Below are 23,052 nucleotides of genomic sequence, written 5' to 3'. Positions count from 1 at the left end.
CAATCAACTTTGTCACTTCCTCAAAGAATTCTATTAAGTTGGTAAGACATGACCTTCCCTGCACAAAACCATGTTGCCTAAGCCCATTTTCTTCCAAATGGGAATAGATCCTATCCCTCAGTATCTTCTCCAGCAGCTTCCCTACCACTGACGTCAGGCTCACCGGTCTATAATTACCTGGATTATCCCTGCTACCCTTCTTAAACAAGGGGACAACATTAGCAATTCTCCAGTCCTCCGGGACCTCACCCGTGTTTAAGGATGCTGCAAAGATATCTGTTAAGGCCCCAGCTATTTCCTCTCTCGCTTCCCTCAGTAACCTGGGATAGATCCCATCCGGACCTGGGGACTTGTCCACCTTAATGCCCTTTAGAATACCCAACACTTCCTCCCTCCTTATGCCGACTTGACCTAGTGTAATCAAACATCTATTCCGAACCTCAACATCCGTCATGTCCCTCTCCTCGGTGAATACCGATGCAAAGTACTCGTTTAGAATCTCACCCATTTTCTCTGAGTCCAAGCATAACATTCCTCCTTTGTCCTTTAGTGGGCCAATCCTTTCTCGAGTTACCCTCTTTCTCCTTATATATGAATAAAAGGCTTTGGGATTTTCTTTAACCCTGTTTGCTAAAGATATTTCATGACCCCTTTTAGCCCTCTTAATTCCTCGTTTCAGATTGGTCCTACATTCCCGATATTCTTTCAAAGCTTCGTCTTTCATCAGCCGCCTAGACCTTATGTATGCTTCCTTTTTCCTCTTAGCTAGTCTCACAATTTCACCTGTCATCCATGGTTCCCTAATCTTGCCATTTCTATCCTTCATTTTCACAGGAACATGTCTCTCCTGCACGCTAATCAACCTCTCTTTAAAAGCCTCCCACATATCACATGTGGATTTACCTTCAAACAGCTGCTCCCAATCTACATTCCCCAGCTCCTGCCGAATTTTGGTATAGTTGGCCTCCCCCAATTTAGCACTCTTCCTTTCGGACCACTCTCGTCTTTGTCCATGAGTATTTTAAAGCTTACAGAATTGTGATCACAATTCCCAAAGTAGTCCCCTACTGAAACTTCAACCACCTGGCCGGGCTCATTCCCCAACACCAGGTCCAGTATGGCCCCTTCCCGAGTTGGACTATTTACATACTGCTCTAGAAAACCCTCCTGGATGCTCCTTACAAATTCTGCTCCATCTGGACCTCTAACACTAAGTGAATCCCAGTCAATGTTGGGAAAATTAAAATCTCCTATCACCACCACCCTGTTGCTCCTACATCTTTCCATAATCTGTTTACATATTTGTACCTCTATCTCACGCTCGCTGTTGGGAGGCCTGTAGTACAGCCCCAACATTGTTACCGCACCCTTCCTATTTCTCAGTTCTGTCCATATTGCCTCACTGCTCGAGTCCTCCATAGTGCCCTCCTTCAGCACAGCTGTGATATCCTCTTTGACCAGTAATGCAACTCCTCCACCCCTTTTACCTCCCTCTCTATCCCGCCTGAAAGCATCAATATCCTGGGATATTTAGTTGCCAGTCATGCCCTTCCCTCAACCAAGTCTCAGTAATAGCAATAACATCATACTCCCAGGTACTAATCCAAGCCCTAAGTTCATCTGCCTTACCTACTACACTTCTTGCATTAAAACAAATGCACCTCAGACCACCAGATCCTTTATATTCATCATCTGCTCCCTGCCTGCTCTTCCCCTTAGTCACACTGACTTCATTATCTAGTTCCTTACAGGCTTTTGTTACTACCTCCTTACTGTCAACTGACCTCAATTGGTTCCCATCCCCCTGCCACATTAGTTTAAACCCTCCCCAACAGCGTTAGCAAAAGCACCCCCAAGGACATTGGTTCCAGTCCGGCCCAGGTGTAGACCGTCCAATTTGTAATAGTCCCACCTCCCCCAGAACCGGTCCCAATGTCCCAAAAATCTGAACCCCTCCTTCCTGCACCATCTTTCAAGCCACGCATTCATCCTGACTATTCTTTCATTTTTACTCTGACTATCACGTGGCACTGGTAGCAATCCTGAGATTACTACCTCTGAGGTCCTGCTTTTTAACTTGGCTCCTAACTCCCTAAACTCTGCTTGTCGGACCTCATCCCGTTTTTTACCTATATCATTGGTGCCTATGCGCACAATGACAACTGGCTGTTCACCCTCCCCCTTTAGAATGTTCTGCAGCTGATCTGAGACATCCCTGACCCGTGCACCTGGGAGGCAACATACCATTCGGGAGCTTCGTTTTCGACCACAGAACCGCCTATCTACTCCCCTTACAATCGAATCCCCTACGACTATAGCCCTTCCACTCTTTTTACCGCCCTTCTGAACAGCAGAGCCAGCCACGGTGCCATGGACCTGGCTACTGCTGCCTTCCCCTGGTGAGCCATCTCCCTCAACAGTATCCAAAACGGTATACTTGTTTTGGAGGGAGATGACCGCAGGGGACTCCTGCGCTGCCTTCCTGCTCTTTCTCTACCTTTTGGTCACCCATTCCCTTTCTCCCTCAGCAATCCTAATCTGCGGTGTGACCAATTCACTAAACGTGCTATCCACGACCTCCTCAGCATCGCGCATGCTCCAAAGTGAGTCCATCCGCAGCTCGAGAGCCGTCATGCAGTCTAACAAGAGCTGCAGTTGGACACACTTCCTGCACGTGAAGGAGTCAGGGACATCAGCCATGTCCCTGAGCTCCCACATTGAGCAAGAGGAGCATGACACGGGTCTGAGATCTCCTGCCATTTTTAATCTTAAACTTAACTTATTTAAATGAAAAAGGAACGAAAAGTTTTTACCAATCACGATAAAACCAGAGAAATAGAAAAAGTCTTACCTTATAAACACCCCACCGAGTCCTTTTTTTTTGGTTAGAGGAGAGGGCGGGTGGGAGACACTACAAGTGTGGTGTCTCAGGTTCAGAGACCGCCCAAATATATAGTGTTTTACTTACCCAGCAGCCCCCTGGCCTCCGCCGAAAACAAAAGGAAATTAAGTTTACTTTCAAACTGACCTTCCCAGCTGACCTCACCCCCCCACCTCTTTTCCCTGCCTCTGTACTGGTTTGAAACCTGTTACATCTCTAATTTTATCTAGTTCTGATGAAAGGTCATCAACCTGAAACATTTGCTGCCTGAATATTTACAGCATTTTCTGTTTTCATTTTTGTTTTCAGTTAATTCTATAATTCCATATCAAATTAACTTTCTGGAAGGTGGTTGGCTTTATAGAAAGTCTTTAAAGAAATGCTACAAACTGCTTGCAGTTTTTTTTAAAAAAGGCGTTTGTTTCTACCATTGGCATGGTAATGCTGCTTAAGCCGAAGTAAGATAACTGATCTCGCAAGTTCTGTGCTATGACTGCGGGAATAGGATTTGCAGTGTCCATCCCATGAATGGATCACAAAGTAGATCTATGTAACTATTTTTCTGAAAGAGTTCAATAAATGACAGACTTCAAACACTGGTTAGCGACCAGAAATACACAGATATACAAGACCAGTTAAAACATAAATTCTTTATGTAAATCTTCAGTCAGAAGTGCCGAGTGGATGATCCATCTCTGCCTCCTCCTGAGGTCCCCAACATCACAGATGTCAGTCTTCCGCCAATCTGATTCAGTCCATGTGATATCAAAAAACGGCTGAAAGTACTGGATACTGCAAAGGCTATGGGCCCTGACAACATTCTGGCAATAGTTCTGAAGTCTTGTGCTCCAGAACAAGCTGCACCCCTAGTCAAGCTGTTCCACTAAAACTACAACACTAGCATCTACCCAGCAATGTGGAAAATTGCCCAAGTACGTCCTGTGCACAAAAAGCAGCACAAATCTAACCCGGCCAATTACCGCCCCATCAGTCTACTCTCTCATCAGCAAAGCGATGGAAGGGGTCGTCGACAGTGCTTTCAAGCGGCACTTGTTCGGTAATGACCTGATCACGGAAGCTTAGTTTGGGTTCCACCAGGGCCACTCAGCTCCTTCCTCATTACAGCCTTTGTCCAAAGATAGACAAAATAGCAGAACTCCAGAGGTGAGGTGAGAGTGACTGCCCTCATAATCAAGGCAGCATTTAACCGAGTATGGCAGCAAGGAGCCCTAGCAAAACTGGAGTCAATGGGAATCGGGGGAAACCTCTCCTCTGGTTGGAGTCATACCTAGCACAAAGGATGATATTTGTGGTTGTTGCAGGTCAATCATCACAGTCCCAGAATATTACTGCCGGAATTCCTCAGGCTAGTGTCCTAGGTCCAACCATCTTCAGCTGCTTCATCAATGACCTTGCCTCAATCACAAGGTCAGAAGCGAGGATGTTCAGACAATGTTCAGCACCATTCGCGACTCCTCAGGTAAGCAGCCAATATCCAGATGCAGCAAGACCTGGACAACATCCAGGCTTGGGCTAATAAGTCGCAAATAACATTCTCGCCACACAACTGCCAGGCAATGGCGATCTCAAACAAGAGAGAATCTAACCATCTCCCCTTTATGTTCAATGGCATTACCATCTCTGAATCCTCTATCAACATCCTGGGGTTACCACTGACCAGAAACTGAAATGGACCAGCCACATAAAATACCATAACTACAAAAGCAGGTCAAGGGCTAGGAATTCTGCAGCGAGTAACTCACCTAACTCCCCAATGCCTGTCTACCATCTACAAGGCACAAGTCAGGAATGTGATGGAATACTCTCCACTTGTCTGGATGAGTGCAGCTCCAACAACACTCAAGAAGCTCGACACCATCCAGGACAAAGCAGCCCACTTGATCAGCATGCCATCCACTACCTTCAACACCGACACACAGTGGTAGCAGTGTGTACCATATATAAGATGCACTGCAGCAATTCACCACACCTCCTTCGACAGCACCTTCCAAACCCACAACCTCTACCACCGAGAAGGACAAGGGCAGCAGATGCATGGGAACACCACCACCTGCAAGTTCCCCTCCATGCCACACACCATCCTGACTTGGAGCTATTTTGCTGTTCCTCCACTGTCACTGGGTCAAAATCCTGGAACTCCCTTCCCAATAGCACTGTTGGTGTACTGCAGTGGTTCAAGAAGGCAGCTCACCACCACCTTCTCGAGGGCAATTAGGATGGGCAATAAATGCTGGCCTGGCCAGCGACACCCACATCCCATGAATTAATTTTTAAAAAATGTCCAATAAATTCTGGCCTAACCAGCAATGCCCACATCCCATGAAAGAATAAAAAGAAATAAAGTGCCTAACTGAAAGATGAGGTGCTACTCCTTGAGCTGTAGGAGGTTGAGAAGATGTCAGAGTGGGAATGAAGGGAGAACTCAAATGACAAGTGACTGGAAGCCCAAGGTCATACTCCCTGACTGAACTCGGGCATTCAGAGGGGCACTGGCTTTTAAGTTTTGTTGAAGCCTGCAATTCTACACATTTGAAAAAAAAACTTTTACATTAAAACACCTGATGAGACAAAAGGATGAAATAGAACTACAGAGGACAGTTTTGAGATCGATAAAAGCAAAATAGTGAAGATGCTGGAAATCTGAAATAAAAACAGAAAATGCTAGAAATATTCAGGAGGTCAGAAAGCATCTGTGGAGAGAAACAGAATTAACGTTTCAGGTCTGTGACCATTCATCAGAACTCAAAGGTCACAGACCTGAAACGTTAATTCTGCGCCTCCCTCCACAGATGCTGCCAGACCCGAGTATTTCCAGCATTTTCTATTTCCGATTTGAGATAGGGCGAATCTGTGCTCTAGATGGTGGCACCAAGGCATTGGGCGTGGATGCAACAAGTGCAAAATTCAAGCAACGCTGAATTAAGTGAGAGATATTGATAATCGTTGATGGATCCGAAACATGAACGGTGGGATTTCAATGGAAATCTACGTGGAATAAGCCAGAGCTGGAGACAGTTGCTGCGGAAAGAGAGGTGGCTGCGAAAGCGAGTTTTGATCAAACAGAGGAGAAGGGAAGTAATGAGGCTGAACAGAGGTCAAAGCGACGAGCAGGAATCCCGTCATAAGAGACCATAACTTCTTCTGGGCGGGCATTCCTGACAGAGAAGTTGCAGTGACTTAAACACGATTGCAAAAAGCAAAATACTGCGGCTGCTGATAACTATCTCGGTTGGGGAAATGCTCCGCTGTATAGCGGCCCAGTGCCACCCTCAGTAACAGATGGCGTCGAGCAGGGTAGACAGACCACCAGGAGAAGCTCCACTTGCTGCACATCCTCTGGCTTTCAGATTTCCAACAGCCGGCGGTCACATACCAGCACCGGTTTCCGCCAAAAGTTATCTGAACATTGCACAGGGATGACTTACCACGATGACGGTCCTTCACCTCCAATCTACCGGCAACTTATCTTCCAGATTCCGCGCCCCAACCGTTACCTCCGAACGCCCCGATGATGCGGTCAAAACGCCGGCCGCCACCGACCAATGGGATGAAGGTTGATCAAGCTGTGGGCAGGGCAATGCTTTGTGATTGACAGCGGAGGTGGACCAAAGGGATGAAGGATGAGCGAGCCGTGGGCGGGGCAATGCTTTGTGATTGACAGCGGAGCTGGACCAATGGGAATTGGAGAAAGCAAAAGCGCGGATAGCGGGCAGGGGGTTGCTCATTTCGACTGGATGGAGTGGCGAGGAAAGTTGATGGGTGGAATCTTACCGACTGAGACAGTGGCACAATTTGGGCGGCACAGCTCCAGGGACACGGGTTCAATTCTGGGTACAGCCTGTGTGGAGTTAGCAAGTTCTCCCTGTGACCGCGTGGGTTTTCGCCGGGTGCTCTGGTTTCCTCCCACCGCCAAAGACTTGCAGGTTGAAATGCAAATTGGCCATTGTAAATTACCCCTAGTGTAGGTAGGGAATATGGGATTACTGTATAAATGGGTGGTTCTTGCTCAGCACAGACTCGGTGGGCCGAAGGGCCTGTTTCAGTGCTGTATCTCTAAATAAATAAACTGGGCGGGAATATTTTTGGGATTGGAACCCGCCCACTCCAGGCGCAGACTTTGTGTTTGTTCTTTCCGGGCTGAATTTTCCCGCGGGGCTCCGGACCCCACCACTGGGATCATGTTCAGGCCCCCGAGTCCACCCAGTTTCAGTAGCGTCCCAATTGGTAGCTTGCTCCGCGTTCAGCAAACAATTGGGACGGCAGGCAGCACACGGCTACATGACTGCCAGCTGGCCGCCCCACTGAGAGTAAGGGGGAGCCACAAGATTGAGGTAGTCACATAATAGTGGAAACCGCATCCTATAAATAGCGGGCGAGAGTTTCCAAATAAGATCATGAGAAATAGGAGCAGGAGTAGGCCATTCGACCCCTCGAGCCTGCTCCACCAGGATCATGGTTGACCTGATTGTGGCCTAACGCCATTTTTCTGCCTATTCCTCTTAAGCTGTGACTTCCCGATTGTTAAAAAATCTTGTAGATGAATCTTGACAATTTCCAGTTTCCTGGCCCCAACCGCCTCCTCTTCGCTATGGACGTCCAATCTTTCTACACCTCCATCCACCACCACCCTCCTCTGCCTTGCTGAACTCGTTCTCACATTGAACAACTTCTTCAACTCCACCCATTTCCTTCAAGTAAAAGGTGTTGCTATGGGTACCGTCATGGGTCCTAGTTATGCCTGTCTTTTTGTGGGATATGTCAAACATTCCTTGTTCCAGGCCTACTCAGGCCCCATCTCCCAACTCTTTTCCAAGTACATTGATAACTGTATTGGTGCCATTTCCTGCTCCCGCCCGGAACTGGAAAACTGTATCAACTTTGCTTCTAATTTCCACCCTTCTCTCACCTTTACATGGTCCATCTCTGACACTTCCCTTCCTCGACTTCTCTGTCTCCATCTCTGAGGATAGGCGGTCTACTAATATTCATTATCAGCCCACCGACTTTCACAGCTACCTCGAATACACTTCTTCACACCCTGCCTCCCGTAAGGACACCATTCTATTCTCCCAGTTTCTCCGTTTCTGATGCATCTACTCTGATGATGCAACCTTCCATGACAGCACATCTGATATGTCTTCCTTTTTCCTCAACCGAGGATTCCCCCACCCTGGTTGACAGGGCCTCAACCGTGTCCGGCCCATTTCCCGCACCTCTACCCTCACCCCTTCCCCTCCCTCCCAGAACTGTGATAGGGTTCCCCTTGTCCTCACTTTCCACCTCACCAGCCTCCACATCCAAAGAATCATCCTCCGCCATTTCTGCCAACTCCAGCGTGATGCCACTACCAAACGCATCTTCCCCTCCCCTGTCAGCATTCCGAAGGGATCGTTTGCTCCACGACACCCTGGTCCACTCCTCCATTATCCTCACCACCTCGTCCCCTTCTGACGACACCTTCCCCTGCAATCGCAGGAGGTGTAAGACCTGCCCATTTACCTCCTCTCTCCTCGCTATCCAAGGCCCCAAATGCCCCTTTCAGGTGAAGCAGCGATTTACTTATACTTCTTTCAATTTAATATACTGTACTCGCTGCTCACAATGTGGTCTCCTCTACATTGGGGAGACCAAACACAGACTGGGTGACCGCTATGCGGAACACCTCTGCTCAGTCCGAAACCATGACCCCGAGCTTCCGGTTGCTGTCCATTTCAACACACCCCCCTGCTCTCATGCCCACATCTCTGTCCTGGGTTTGCTGCAGTGTTCCAATGAACATTAACACAAGCTCGAGGAACAGCACCTCATTTACCGATTAGGCACACTACAGCCTACCAGACTGACCATTGGGTTCAATTATTTCAGAGCATGATGGGCTTCCTTTTTATTTGTTAAAATATTTTATGTGTTTATTTTATTTTAGTTTATTTCTACTGTGTCTACCCACTGTTTTTTCATGTTGTGCCAGGGGCCAGGCTGTTCAGTTTTCTGCCAATTAACCCACCACACTATTAACATACCGTTTGCCTTTGCTCCATGAACTGCTAGTCAGTTATTCCCTGTGACCTTGGCCCATCAACATCTTTTGTTATCTCTTGCCCCAACCCCACTTTACTTGCTTAAAACCTATTACATTTCTAGCCTCTGCCAGTTCTGATAAAGGGTCACTGACCTGAAACGTTAATGCTGCTTCTCTCTCCACAGATGCTGCCAGAACTGCTGAGTATTTCCAGCATTTCTTGTTTTTATTGTGGATCAAGAACCTGCATAACTCAGCCTTGAATATATTTAAGGCTGTGTTTGCTGACAACGCGAACACTAGGTGGCACAGTACACACACATGCGCAAATACAGACTCATCGACAGAAACATCACTGTCTGTGACGTCTCAGACAGCTGCCAGTAATAAAGATAGCGCTGTTCAATTTACCACCAAAAAAACTGAACCCAAACCCCCTCACCCCTTAATGACTGCGATCACTGCCTCCACCCGCCCCCCAACAGTACCCTCTTGTGATCGCCACTTCTGTTCCCCACTCCCTCTTGTGCTCGCCACCTCAATTGCTGCATTCAGTTTCCCACTCCCACACCCACCTCCTTGCCACTTCACACTGTTCGCCGTTCCATCCCGCTGCTCCCGACTGCTTGCTGCTCCATTCCGCCGCATTCTCCCGCAGCCAACTTATCACTGTTTCCTCCCGCCACTTGCAACCCGCATCACCGCCGGAGAAGCGGCAGGTTGGGGGGGGGGGGGGGGGGGGGGGGGGGAGGGGGAGCGAGAAAGATGCTAGCCGCAAGGCAGGAAGCAAGCGGCAACCAGTCGAGTGTGGCAAAATGAAGCAGTGGCGGGGAGCAGGGAAGAGAAGCTGGAGGCTGACGGCCCTTTGTATGATGTATTCGCACGCCTGTGTGCATTAGTACTGATAAGCTGGCAAAGCCCGGGTGCATTTTGCGCATAGGCAAGGATGAATTCTTTCTGCACATGTGCACAGTTTAGACCGCAGTGATAATGTCAGCGCTTGGCTGCGTTGTTAGGAGATGCTCTGTATAGTCAATGACCCAGCCGCCACTGCTCTCTGGGGAGGAGGATTCCAAAAATTAACAACTCAGAGATGAAATTCCTACTCAATTTCATTTTAAATGGGAGAGTCCTTATTTTAAACTGTGCCCACTAGTTCTCAATTCCCCCACAAGGGGAAACATCCTCTCAGCATCTTATATGTTTCAAAAAGATCATCTCTCATTCTTCTAATCTCCAATGAGTATAGGCCCAACCTGCTCAACCTTTCCTCATAAGACAACCTCTTAATCCCAGAAATCATCCTAGTAAACCTTCTCTGAACTGCTTCGAATGCAAGTATATCCCTCCTTAAGTAAGGAGTCCAAAACTGTCCACAGTACTGTAGGTGCAGTCTCACCACTTCCCTGTACAGTTGTAGCAAGACTTCCCTACTTTTATAATAAAAGCAAAATACTGCAGATGCTGGAAACCTAAAATAAAAACTGAAAGTGTTGGAGAGAAGCAGAGTTAGTGTTTCATGTCTATGGCCTTTCATCAGAACTAGCAAAGGTTAGAAATGTAATACATTTTAAGCAAGTGAAGGGGTGTTGTGGGGAGGTGTGTGATAGGGCAGTAGGCAAGGGAGATTAAATGACAAAGCTGTCATGGGACAAAGACAAAGGGAGTACTAATGGTTGTTGTGAAAGATAAAGCATTAGTCCAGAGAAAATAATGACAGAATGATGAACAATTCTGTCCAAAAACATATGAGAAAACAAGTATAAGGTAGGTGCATGGTTAAAAAATAAAATAAAGGCCAGTCATGCTCTGAAATGAATGAACTCAATATTGAGTCCGGAAGGTTGTAGAATGCCTAATTGAAAGACGAGCTGCTGTTCCTTGAAGTTGCATTAATGTTCAATGGAACACTGCCGCAGGGCAAGGACAGAAATGTGGCCATGAGAGCAGGTTAGTGAGTTGAAATGGCAAGCCCTACTTCCCTACTTTTATACCGCCTTGCAATAAAGGCCAACATTCCCTTTGCCTTTGTAATCAATTGCTGTAGCTAGCTGCATGCTAACTTCTTGTGATTTATGTACAAGGACACCCAGATCCCTCTGTACTGCAGCATTCTGCAATCTCTCTCCTTTTAAGTAATATTCTGCTTTTCTACTCTTCCTGCCAAAGTGGACAATCTCATATTTTCCCACATTATGCTCCATCTGACAATTTTTTGCCCATTCACTTCACCTATCTATCCCTTTGCAGATTCTCACTGTCAAATGGTCCCCTTCCCACCTCCACATAAGCCATTACCAGCATTCACCCCTCTCTGCATTCTCTCCTTGCAGAAAAGAGTAGACAACTTGGTGAGAGGCAGATGGGGGTTTGGCCCTCCAGTAACAGGCCTGGTGTTGGCCATTGGAAAGGTCCACTGGGAAGAAGGTCGTGTTAGGAGGCTGTAGGCGTCAGCGGCGACTTGCCATGAGATTGAACCTCCTGAGGTGCATGTTGAGAGAGCGGATCCTTTGCCTGTAGTCCATATGCTGGGGTCTCACTTCCTTCCAGCTGGATCTTGGTGTCATCCCATCTGGCCTGTGGATGGTGGACAGGCCCTGAGAAGTCAAGAGGGACTCACCACAGAATTCCTAGCCTCTGACCTGCTTTTATAGCCACAGTACTTGTATTGCTTGTCAGTTCAGTTTCTGGTCAATGGTAACCCCCAGAATGTTGATAGTAGAGGATTCAATGATGGTAATGTCAATGAATGTCAAGGGGAGATGGTTGGATTCTCTCTTGCTGGCTGAGGAGAAGTTAGCTGGTGCTACTGCTAGAGGTGGTGTGGTCTCCGCTCTTGACCCTCAGTAAAGGTTGAAGGTGGAGTTGCATAAGCTGCTCCCATACCGTGGAGAATGTTGGCATCTACCCAACCATGTGGAAAATTGCCCAGCTGTGTCCTGTATGCAAAAAGCAGGACAAATCCAACCCAGTCAGTCAATTACCACCCCATCAGTCTACTCCTGATGATGGAAGGTATTGTCGACATTGCTAACAAGCGGCACCTACTCAGCAATAACCTGCTCATTGACACTCAGTTTGGGTTCCGCCAGGGCCAGTCAGCTCCTGACCTCATTACAGCCATGGTCCAAACATGGACAAAAGAGCTGAACTCCAGAGGTGAGGTGAGTGTGACTGCCCTTCACATCAAGGCAGCATTTGACCGAATGTGGCATCAAGGAGCCTAGCAAAACTGGAGTCAATGGGAATTAGGGGGAAACCTCTCTGCAGGTTGGAGTCTTACTTAGCATAAAGGAAGATGGTTGTGGTTGTTGGAGGCCAATCACCTCAGTCCCAGGACATCACTGCAGGAGTTCCTCAGGGTAGTGTCCTAGGCTTAACCCTCTTCAGCTGCTTCAATGACCTTCCTCCATCATAAGGTCAGAAGTGGGGATGTTCGCTGATGATTGCACAATGTTCAGCACTATTCATGACTCCTCGGATACTGAAGCAGCCCATGTCCATATGCAGTAAGATCTGGACAACATTTAGGCTTGGACTGATAATTGGCAAGTTACATTCGCAACACACAAGTGCCAGGCAATGGCCATCTCCAACAAGAGAGAATCCAACCATCTCGGCTTGACATTCAATAGCATTACTATCGCTGAATCCCCCACGATCAACATCCTGGGGGGTTACCATTGACCACAAACTGAACTGGACCAGCTATATAAGTACTGTGGCTACAAGAGCAGGTTGGAGACTGGAAATTCTGTGGCGAGTAATTCACCTCCTGACTCCTCAATGCCTGTCCACCATCTACAAGGCACAAATCAGGAGTGTGATGCAATACTCTCCACTTGCCTGGATGAGTGCAGCTCCAACACTCAAGAAGCTCAACACCATCCAGGACAAAGCAGCCTGCTTTGTTGGCACCCCATCCACCACCTTAAACATTCACTCCCTTCACCACCAACACACAGTGGCAGCAGTGTGTACCATCTACAAGATGCACTGCAGCAGCTCACCAAAGTTCTTTCAACAGCACCTTCCAAACCCATGACCTCTACCACCTAGAAGAACAAGGGCAGCAGATGCAATGGGAACACCACCACCTGCAAGTTCCCCTCCAAGCCACACACCATCCTGACTTGGAACTACAGCACCGTTCCCTCACTGTCACTGGGTCAAAATCCTGGATCTCCCTTCCTAACAGCACTGTGGGTGTACTTACACCACATGGACTGTGGTTGTTCTGGAGGTGGCTCACCACCACATTCTCAAGGGCAATACATACTGGCCTAGCCAGCGACGTCACATCCCATGAAAGAATAAAAAAAAGGAGGGTAATTAAGCTGAAAGTGGTTGAAGTGCTCCACAGGTGAAGAACTTTCCTAAAAATTGGCAATCACCTGATATGCAATAAAAGTACTTCTGAGAGAAGAAGGGCTATGAAAAGCAGTCTTTCAATGGGCATGGCTGGAATTCCTCAGTGTAACTGATCAAAGCCTTCACATCTTGTCAGTTTCATTGAAGAAGCTCTTCCGCTGTGCACTCACCTTAGTGACCCCGGCAAATTGCTGACAGGTTGAGAAACATCTTCTGTTGCTGGGAAATCCAGTGATAAATGGCCTCTTAGGTGGCTTCTCAACAACCTCAACAACTTCTAAATTACAAACCTACCAGACATTCAGGGATGCCCTTCAGAACCTGCAACCCACCCCGGGAAAAGCCGCAATAGGGTGGGATCAGATCTGGATCCCAGCCCGATGTCCTTTACAGAGATTTTTCCAGCATACTGTCCCCCAAATTCGCCTCCAAAGGGATGGGAAAATTTTACCTGTATGTAATTCCTTTTTATATTGCCCAAGGCTGTATTAAAATGATAAAATGCAAACTTTTTTCTCAAGAGGGCAAAGTCAGGCAGTTTGTTTGCACCTACAAAAAAAAAAATTGCACTAATAATCCTAACACAACTACTTAACTTTAAAGTGCTGTCCTTTGTGTTTTATTTTTGTTGTTGCTGAAAAAACAGCAGTTGTCCTGCTATCTTGCAGGACTTTGTGGCAGATTTCCTTCCTTGTCCGGCACTGTGGTGATGGGAAGCAACCTGGAGTAGTTGCATTGCAAATCTGGGTGTAATTCCAAACTAGCCTGATGTTGAGCAACTATGTTGAGAACTTAAAAATATTTAGAGTATTTTTACTATTGTAGCGCTGGACCTTGTAACAGGATTTTGTTTTAACAAGTGTGATTTTTAAAAGTTCAAGATAGAGTCTGGAAGGTCAAGTGACCTCACCTCCACTCTGCGAAAGATGACCAGGACAACAGAGAACACAGATCAAAGACTTTCTTCTGAAAAACAGAGATTGCAGGGCTAACACCTGAAGAACAGTGAGTTTTGTCCTCCCAGACTTTCGGGTTGTAAAACAAGGCGTCAGTACCTCAAAAGATGTAACTGTACAGGCAGCTGTTAGCACCTGGAACAATGTAAAGGCCCAAGTGGCTTTGTGAAACAATGAGCAATTGACTTCTGAGTCCAGATAAATATAACAGACTTTCTGAAGGCAAACAGACTGTTTGAGAAGAAACCAATGGTTGTGGCCTCAAGAGAGAGAGAGAGAGAGAGAGACACCTGCTCGCAGAAGCCTGTTACAGTAAAAGGCTGCGAAGACTTGAAATAAAAACAGAAAGTGTTGGAAATACACAGCAGATCTGGCAGCATCTGTGGAGAGAGAAACAGAGTTAACATTTCAGGTCTGTGACCCTTCATCAGGATGGAGACCTGAACCTGTTTTCAAAGATATAGTTTGCAGGGAAGTAGAAGACCAGCAAGATCACCAGGAAATGCCTTATTCACCGACGTCCAGGTTGGAAGTGCTCGGAGAAGTGGGCGGAGAGGACATTGATTTTTGAAAAAGTGTAGGAGATCCAACCCATTGCAGTTGAGAGGAGTTTGGGAATTATAACCGCAAAGGATTTCATCATCAAAAAGGACTGTGTCACGTATCAGTGTGGTGTGAAGTTTTCAAGTATTTTAATAAGTGAAGAAGATACCTTTCTTTGTGATTTGGGGTATCAGCTACTTAAAAAGTACTATTCAGTTAATTATTTAGTTTAATTGTTATAATAAGTCTTAAAACGTGAAATCTTGTGTAATTCTTGAAGTTGGTCTGGGGATTCATAACCAGTATTTTTCACGTTAACGATCTCACGGAGGTCGTAACATTATAAATGTTGTTGCTTTTCTGTTATAGTTTTGTTGTGGTTGTTCTGTACTCATTAATCATTTGGATAAGTATGAAATATAATATAATGGACAAAGTACAGTTGCTATTTAGCAAGATCTGGACAACATTTAGACTTGGACTGATAAGTGGCAAGTAACATTCACGCCACACAAGCGCCAGGCGATGAGCATCTCCAACAATGGAGAGTCTAACCAAATCCTCTTGACATTTAACAACATTACCATTGCTAAATCCTCCACAATCAACATCCTGGGGGTTACCATTGACCAGAAATTTAACTGGACTAGTCACATAAATACTATGGCTACAAGAGGAGGTCAGACGCTAGGAATTCTGGGCCGAGTATCTCACCTCCTGACTCCCCAAAGCCTGACCACTATCTACAAGGCATAAGTCAAGAGTGTGAGGGAATACTCCCCACTTGCCTGGATGAGTGCAGTTTCAACAATACTCAAGAAGATCGATACCATTCAGGAGAAAGCAACCCGCTTGACACTCCATCCAACAGCTCAAACATTCACTCCCTCCACCTCCAGCGCACAATAGCAGCACTGTTTATCGTATACAAGATGCACTGCAACAGCTCACCAAGGCTCCTTCGACAGTACCTTCCAAACCTGTGATCTCTACCACTTAGAAGGACAGGGACAGGAGGTGCATTGAAACACCACCACCTGCAAGTTCCCCTCCAAGTCACACACCATCCTGACTTGGAACTATATTGCTGTTCCTTCATCGTCACCAAGTCAAGATCCTGGAATTCCCTCCTTAATAGCACTGTGGGTATATCTAACCCACATGGACTCCAGCAGTTCAAGGCGGCAGCTCACCACCACCATCTCATGAGCAATTAGGGATGGGCAAGAAATGCTGGCCTTGCCAGTGACTGAAAAAGCAAAAGAATCCCTGACTAACAGTAGTTAGATCAACACCCTATTCTGTTCATATACCCTAAGGAGCCTCTTTGAGAAGGATTAACAATGCTCCTTTAAATAACTTGTTCAGTTTATTATGGAGGAACTTGGCACTTTCACCAGTTTCAGCTCATTACTTCTGAAGTTTATCGTCTGCAAATCAATGCAACCATAATGTTTGCAGCAGGAAAAAACTGCTAACACAAACATTTAAATAGTCGTTTAGTAGTACAGAACTTGAGAATTGCTGAAAATAGAGACATGTGGAAGCTTTTCCTCTTGCACTCATCAGGACAATCGCAAGAATAACCAATGTAAGGGAAAACAACAACTTATACTGCATGAGAAGAGAGTGCTGATTGGTAGAGGCGTTGCCATGGATAATGCACCAGTTTACAGTGACTGACAGTTAACTGCCAAGCTTTGTTTGAAATTTAAACCAGGCAGCTTGACTCGGATTCCTCAGGGCAATGCCCTGAGGAATGAACCAGCGAATGGCTGTCACTTATTTTGTTCAGCTGAAACAGGCGCAATGTTTGTACATAATCTTTCTGTCTGCAAAGAACAGGGTCCTGTGTATTAATATATGCAGCTTCCAGTACACGCATATGCGCCACACTGCGAGCCCTACTGACAACCTTAAGTTGGTTGTCAGGGTAATTCTTTGCACACTGTGGATTATTTAGCAAATGTTGTTCAATCGCAGAATCACATCTATTGTTGGACACTGTGTTTTGAGTTTTGCAAGCACAGACTGGTTGGGTACAGCCTGTACCTTGCCTGTTGCGAACAGCAGAAGGGACATGTTGTTTGATACAATCTGCCTCTACCAATCAGAGTTCACTTGCCAACCAATCAGCACTCTCTTCTCATGCAGTATAAGTTGTTGTTTTCCCTTACATTGGTTATTCTTGCGATTGTCCTGATGAGTGAAAGACGAAAAGCTTCGATAACATGTCTCTATTTTCAGCAATACACAAACACTTAACTTTTGGAAGATGTATAACTATTTTAAAGTACTAAGTATTCACTCTCATCACTATTTGAGACTTCAGCATGAGAAATAGGACTAGAGATTAATCATGATTCTTTTATTAAAATTACATTTTCTATCAATTGAAATCCTCAATTTCACTTCCTAAAAATGGGTATCAGGTTAATAGAAAATTCTATTATTTATTATGTGGATTATTGTTTGGTGAAGGGTAGTTAATCTTGAAAGCTCTATAAATGCATATTCTAATGCAATTCACGATTCTGCATTTTGATGGATCTTCCTTTTTAAAATCTGGCAGGACCACGAGAAGTAAATCTGTTTTGCCTATATGCTGGTAGCTACCAGATTACTTGTACAATTGGAAATAACTATTGGACTTGAAGGTGTGAGAAATGGAAGAAAAAACCCGTGGGAATATTTGCAAAAGAGAATGTTGTGCTTGGAAAGAGAATCCAAGAAGGATTGTCCCTTCCAGTTTCAGGTTCTCTCCTAAAATATACACAAGACAAAAGGACACCCACAAGAGTCCTGGACAACAGGTGCTGTTTCGTGTGCCCCTCCCCCTTGTTGTATTGCATTTCTCTATGGCATGCAAGTTAAACACACTTGATCTTGCCAACAGTCATAACTGTGCAAACTGAAAACATGTTATGCAATTCACCTTTGTTGCCTTTGGATGTATATGTAACACATAAATGGACTGTATCAAATAAGTAGTCAACTGAAAAGATCACCGTTTCATTGACTATTCAACGGCATCTCCCCCTAAAAGTAAAACAATGCAGAAAAACACAATAATTCTGAAAAAATGATCTTTATTCATTTTTGGAGATATTTGCACCTATAGTCCTTAATATCCCAATAAATCTGGAATAATTTAGGAACACGTATACTTTTAAAAATAAACACCAAAGCTGTACTTCCATTTCGCACATTTTGAGTCACATCGATGTATCATATTTACAAAAACACACATTGAAATTTTGTATTATGCATGAGTTACAGTACTGTGCAAGACATTCGTTTCTGTCACTATTTTCAAATATAAGTTTTGTTAATACAGTGCATTATCGATTGATTTTTTCTTTAAATTTTAAAGCAATAGTACCCCTTTTGCAGGCCTGCATTCATAATAAAATATAGCTAAAACTTACAATGAGGCCACTTTTAGGTAGATATCCTGAGCTGGCAACCACTTTCTTATGTAGGTCAAATTTATTTTTAAAAGGCCACCATCTTCATGAGAAGAGACAAACCTCTTTCTCATTTACTTGCAAAACAAAGTTATGCCAAGGTGATATCAATTGCACTGAGATTTATTGTGTTATTTGCTTGTCACAAAAAAAAATGCTGCACAACTTTTCTGACTCTTCTGCCCATGATAACAAAACCATAGAAGGAGAAAAATATACAAATGAAGAGGCCTAACAGTAAGGCACGATTATGGTCACAAATTCCTACTTTCCAAATATGATTGTGGGTTCATCAGGTGTACAACATACCTTACAAGTTTGCAGGACATCTCAGAAGTTCCTGTATCACCTGCCCTGGCTCCCGATGTTGCAGCAAAGCTTGCTATATTGCAGTTAGAGACTTGATGGCAATGTCTGGAGCTAGCAAAGGTGATCTAGAATCGTCACGGATAACGAAGAAACTTGTATACTGGTTTAGTTGTCAAAAAAAAACTATTAGGGCTATTACAAGTCAATTAATTCAAGTGTACACAAGGTCTGGAGCCAAAAAATCCACAATTGATATCCCAACATGCCAACAATGCAAGCATATATTCAGTAAATCATCAGTCCCATGACATATTTACTATGTAACTGCATGACATTAATGTCTTATTAATAGAAAAATGTTCTTTATCTCTTGGGAATTGCTTTGAGCTTTGCATTTATTGCTCACTTATTCCCTTTGAGCTTCACATATTAAACTGAATTGTACTGCCAATAATGACGACAGCTCATGAAATATTCTTCATATTTCCTAAAAATGATCTTATAACTGAAAAGATAGCATAACAATAAAAAGCCAATTCACCCTGATGCCCCAAAGCCAGTCTGCAATCCATACAACAAAGAAGAGTTTTAACACCACAAATATATTTTGATCAGCTTTATTTCTTTTTTTACCTCACACTTTTCTCTCTCATTTTCTGCTCTTAACTTTCTTTGGAAGTGGCAAATGATTCATGGGTACAAATCTGAAGATAGCCTCATCCATCTGGTATCTTGTTCCTTATGTGAAGCCAGATAGTGAGCGCCAGCAAGCTATTAAACCATGGGATCAAATTCTGTTTTCCTCTGACAACTACACATATGCTTCAGCTGAGATTGATATAACGTCATTTACCCTCTCTCTAATCTGGAGACACTGAGGCCAATTGTGTGCACCTACAGATGCATATTTGACTGGCTAACTCAGCACATACCAGAACATGGGACTTTCCTGATTTACATGATGTGTTGTGCATATACTGATTGAATTATCTATTTCTTAACTAGTTATAGAATATAACATGCTCATTGACTGTAACTCACTCATGACTTAATCACTCACAGATGGTCAAATTGATTCTCCCTTTAACTATATCCTACAGACCTTGTGTTCTCAATACATTACATATAGAACAATGGATATTTCGTTCATAGACACAGAAATGTTGGTACAAGAGAAGCCATTCAGTTCTTTACCCCAACCTTCTCTTGCACCCTTTAATAATTTCTAGAGTTTTTCTAATTCCCTCTCAAAAGTAAGTAAATGAGTTCAGAGATGACTCTGAGTACATCTACTGGACAGTAGCATTCTTATCAGTGTGCAAATAGGCTGTTTACCTGACTAAAAGGCTATGAGATTGTTGTTTATTCAAGTATTTAGATGAAGTCAATAATCAGCAGTGTGTTTGTAATTCAGCTAATCACCAAGATTAAAGTAGTACTTTATGATTACTTTAGAATGCAGCTTTTTAAAAAAACATTTTATGATGTTGCTTACAGTAAATCTGATGTTAATGCTGCTTTATAAAGGTAAAGTGTTATAATGTGCACTGTTTTATTTTACTGCTGAAGTGAAGCTGTGCCCTTAAAGGCCACAAAGTCTAATTGTTAAGTAAACAGGCTCTGGGCGAGTACAGATTAATTGTCCAAAAGCAAAATACTGCAGATGCTGGAAATCTGGAACAAAAACAGTAAATGCTGGAAATACTCAGCAAGGCAGGCAGCATCTGTGGAGAGCAAAACAGAGTTAAGGGCCTGAATTTTACGCCCCCCCAAAGAGTGGGATGGTGGCTGCAGGGGGGCATAAAATAGAGCAGGAGGCTCGGGCCCTTCCCGACCTGCTCCTGCTGCCATTTTACACAGGGTGGTGGTGGCGAAAAAAGGCCCGCCCACCCCAGGCCAATCAAGGCCCTTAACAGGCCAGTTAACGGCCACGTATGGGCCTCCTCCCACCGCCACAGGGATTTTATCCTTTGCTGGTGGGCAGCCCAGGCCAGAGACAAGCCGCCTGTTAAAAGTAGGCGGCTTTCTGATGGCCTGGGAGGGGTGGCCCTCCTGATCAGGCACCCTGTGCCCAACGGAGGGCTGACCCCAATGCCCCAACCCGCCCCCTGTCCCCCCAATTGACCACCCTTGCGTCGCTGGGGCGCAACCAATTGCCCCTGGTGAGGCCCCAAAAACCTACCCGTTCTCCAGAGCTCCCTGACATCTTCTGGCTGTAGCTGGGTTGCAGTCCCAGCAGTGGCCACCGTTCCTGGTCGGTGGACGTCTCCCGTCCGCCGAGGGTAAAATTCCAGCTAACGCTTCAGGTCAGGAAATGTTAATCTCTATGGAGAGAAAAACAGAGCTAATTGTCGTTTGGTGAGGGAACTGTATAGATTTGAAAATGCTTATAGGTTTCAGGCTGCGTGTCAGAAGCATTCAGGATTTAGTGACTGGTTTTCCTTGATTTTTTAAGATTGTTTTCAGCTGGAACAAAGTTTGACAGGGGTAATGTATGACAGACAAAACATGGACTGAATAGTGGTATTGGTCATTGTAAGTCAGATGACATGATTTTTTCAATAAGGGCAAGAGTGTTATACCATGTATTGCTCTGATGCTGAGACGGAACCAAGTCCTTTAATGCCACAAAATGTAATTATTACTATGTAAACAATGTCTCATATCAATTAGAATCTAATTATTTCGTAAGGAAACTTGTGGAATGAGACCCGTCAGAATTTAATTGTTTATCAGATTGCAAGTCATAATGTCTGGCTTTCTTTCCCTTTTTTTAATTAAGTTTTTTTAATGGGCCATATATTTTCTTACACCTGTTAGGAGTGTATTTTCTGTACATGGGGGAAGCGTTAGGCTACATTCCAAAGAACCAGTTTGGCCAGCAGCTCATGGAGGCAGTTTACACAAGAAAATTGTTTCAAGTCAGAAACTGAAATATATTTGCCATCATCTATTGTTATCTAACAAGTCAAAAGAGTGCTAGGACCCCAGCTATTCACAATATATATTAATGATTTAGATGAGGGAACTAAATGTAATATCTCCAAATTTGCAGATGACACAAAACTGGGTGGGAGGGTGAGTTGTGAGGAGGATGCAGAGAGGCTTCAGGGTGATTTGGACAAGTTGAGTGAGTGGGCTAATGCATGGCAGATGCAGTATAATGTGGATAAATGTGAGGTTATCCACTTTGGTAGCAAAAACAGGAAGGCAGATTATTATCTGAACGGTTATAAACTGAGAGAAGGGAATATGCAGCGAGACCTGGGTGTTCTCGTACACCTGTCGCTGAAAGTAAGCATGCAGGTCCAACAGGCGATAAAAAAGGCAAATGGTATTATTTAGAGATACAGCACTGAAACAGGCCCTTCAGCCCACCGAGTCTGTGCCGACCAACAACCACCCATTTATACTACCCCTACAGTAATCCCATATGCCCTACCACCTACCTACACTAGGGGCAATTTATAACAGCCAATTTACCTATCACCTGCAAGTCTTTGGCAGTGGGAGGAAACCAGAGCACCCGGAGGAAACCCACGCAGACACAGGGAGAACTTGCAAACTCCACACAGACAGTACCCAGAATTGAACCCGGGTCCCTGGAGCTGTGAGGCTGCAGTGCTAACCACTGCGCCACTGGCCTTCATAGTGAGAGGATTAGAGTATAGGAGCAGGGATATCTTGCTGCAATTATACAGGGCCTTGGTGAGGCCACACCTGAAATATTGTGTGTAGTTTTGGTCTCCCTATCTGAGGAAGGATGTTCTTGCTATGGAGGGAGTGCAGCGAAGGTTTACCAGACTGATTCCTGGGATGGCGGGACTAACGTATGAGGAAAGATTGAGTCAGTTAGGATTATATTCGCTGGAGTTCAGAAGAGTAAGGGGGGATCTCATAGAAACCTATAAAATTCTAACAGGACTTGACAGGGTAGATGCAGGAGGATGTTCCCAATGGTGAGGGAGTCCAGACCAGGGGTCATAGTCTAAGGATATGGGGTAAACCTTTCAGGACTGAGATGAGGAGAAATTTCTTCACCCAGAGAGTGGTGAACCTGTGGAATTCGCTACCACAGAAAGCAGTTGAGGCCAAAACATTGTATGTTTTCAAGAAGGAGTTAGATATAGCTCTTGGGTCTAAAGGGATCAAAGTGTATGGGGCGAAAGCGGGAAGCGGTTACTGAGTTGGATGATCAGCCATGATCATAATGAATGGCGGAGCAAGCTCGAAGGGCCGAATGGCCTACTCCTGCTCCTATTTTCTCTGTTGCTATGTTTCTATGGCGGCACAGTTTAGGGCGGCACAGTGGTTAGCACCGCAGCCTCACAGCTCCAGCGACCCGGGTTCAATTCCAGGTACTGCCTGTGTGGAGTTTGCAAGTTCTCCCTGTGTCTGCGTGGGTTTCCTCCGGGTGCTCCGGTTTCCTCCCACATGCCAAACACTTGCAGGTTGATAGGTAAATTGGCCATTAGAAATTGCCCC

At 45.0% G+C, this 23,052-nt stretch overlaps 1 protein-coding gene across 1 annotated transcript in view; it reads right to left on the bottom strand.

The window, feature by feature from the left end:
- Positions 1-6,435, bottom strand: part of me2 (malic enzyme 2, NAD(+)-dependent, mitochondrial) — a 108,180-nt gene extending 101,745 nt beyond the window's left edge. Inside the window, exon 1 of the mRNA XM_068030570.1 lies at positions 6,328-6,435. The gene's annotated coding sequence lies outside the window, so the exon portion shown is untranslated. The remainder of the gene's footprint in view (positions 1-6,327) is intronic.
- Between the last annotated feature and the right edge of the window lie 16,617 nt (positions 6,436-23,052).

This window comes from Heterodontus francisci, chromosome 1, assembly GCF_036365525.1.
Source record: "Heterodontus francisci isolate sHetFra1 chromosome 1, sHetFra1.hap1, whole genome shotgun sequence".
NCBI classification, from domain to species: Eukaryota; Metazoa; Chordata; class Chondrichthyes; order Heterodontiformes; family Heterodontidae; genus Heterodontus; species Heterodontus francisci.
This window is presented reverse-complemented; position numbering and strand designations above follow the sequence as displayed.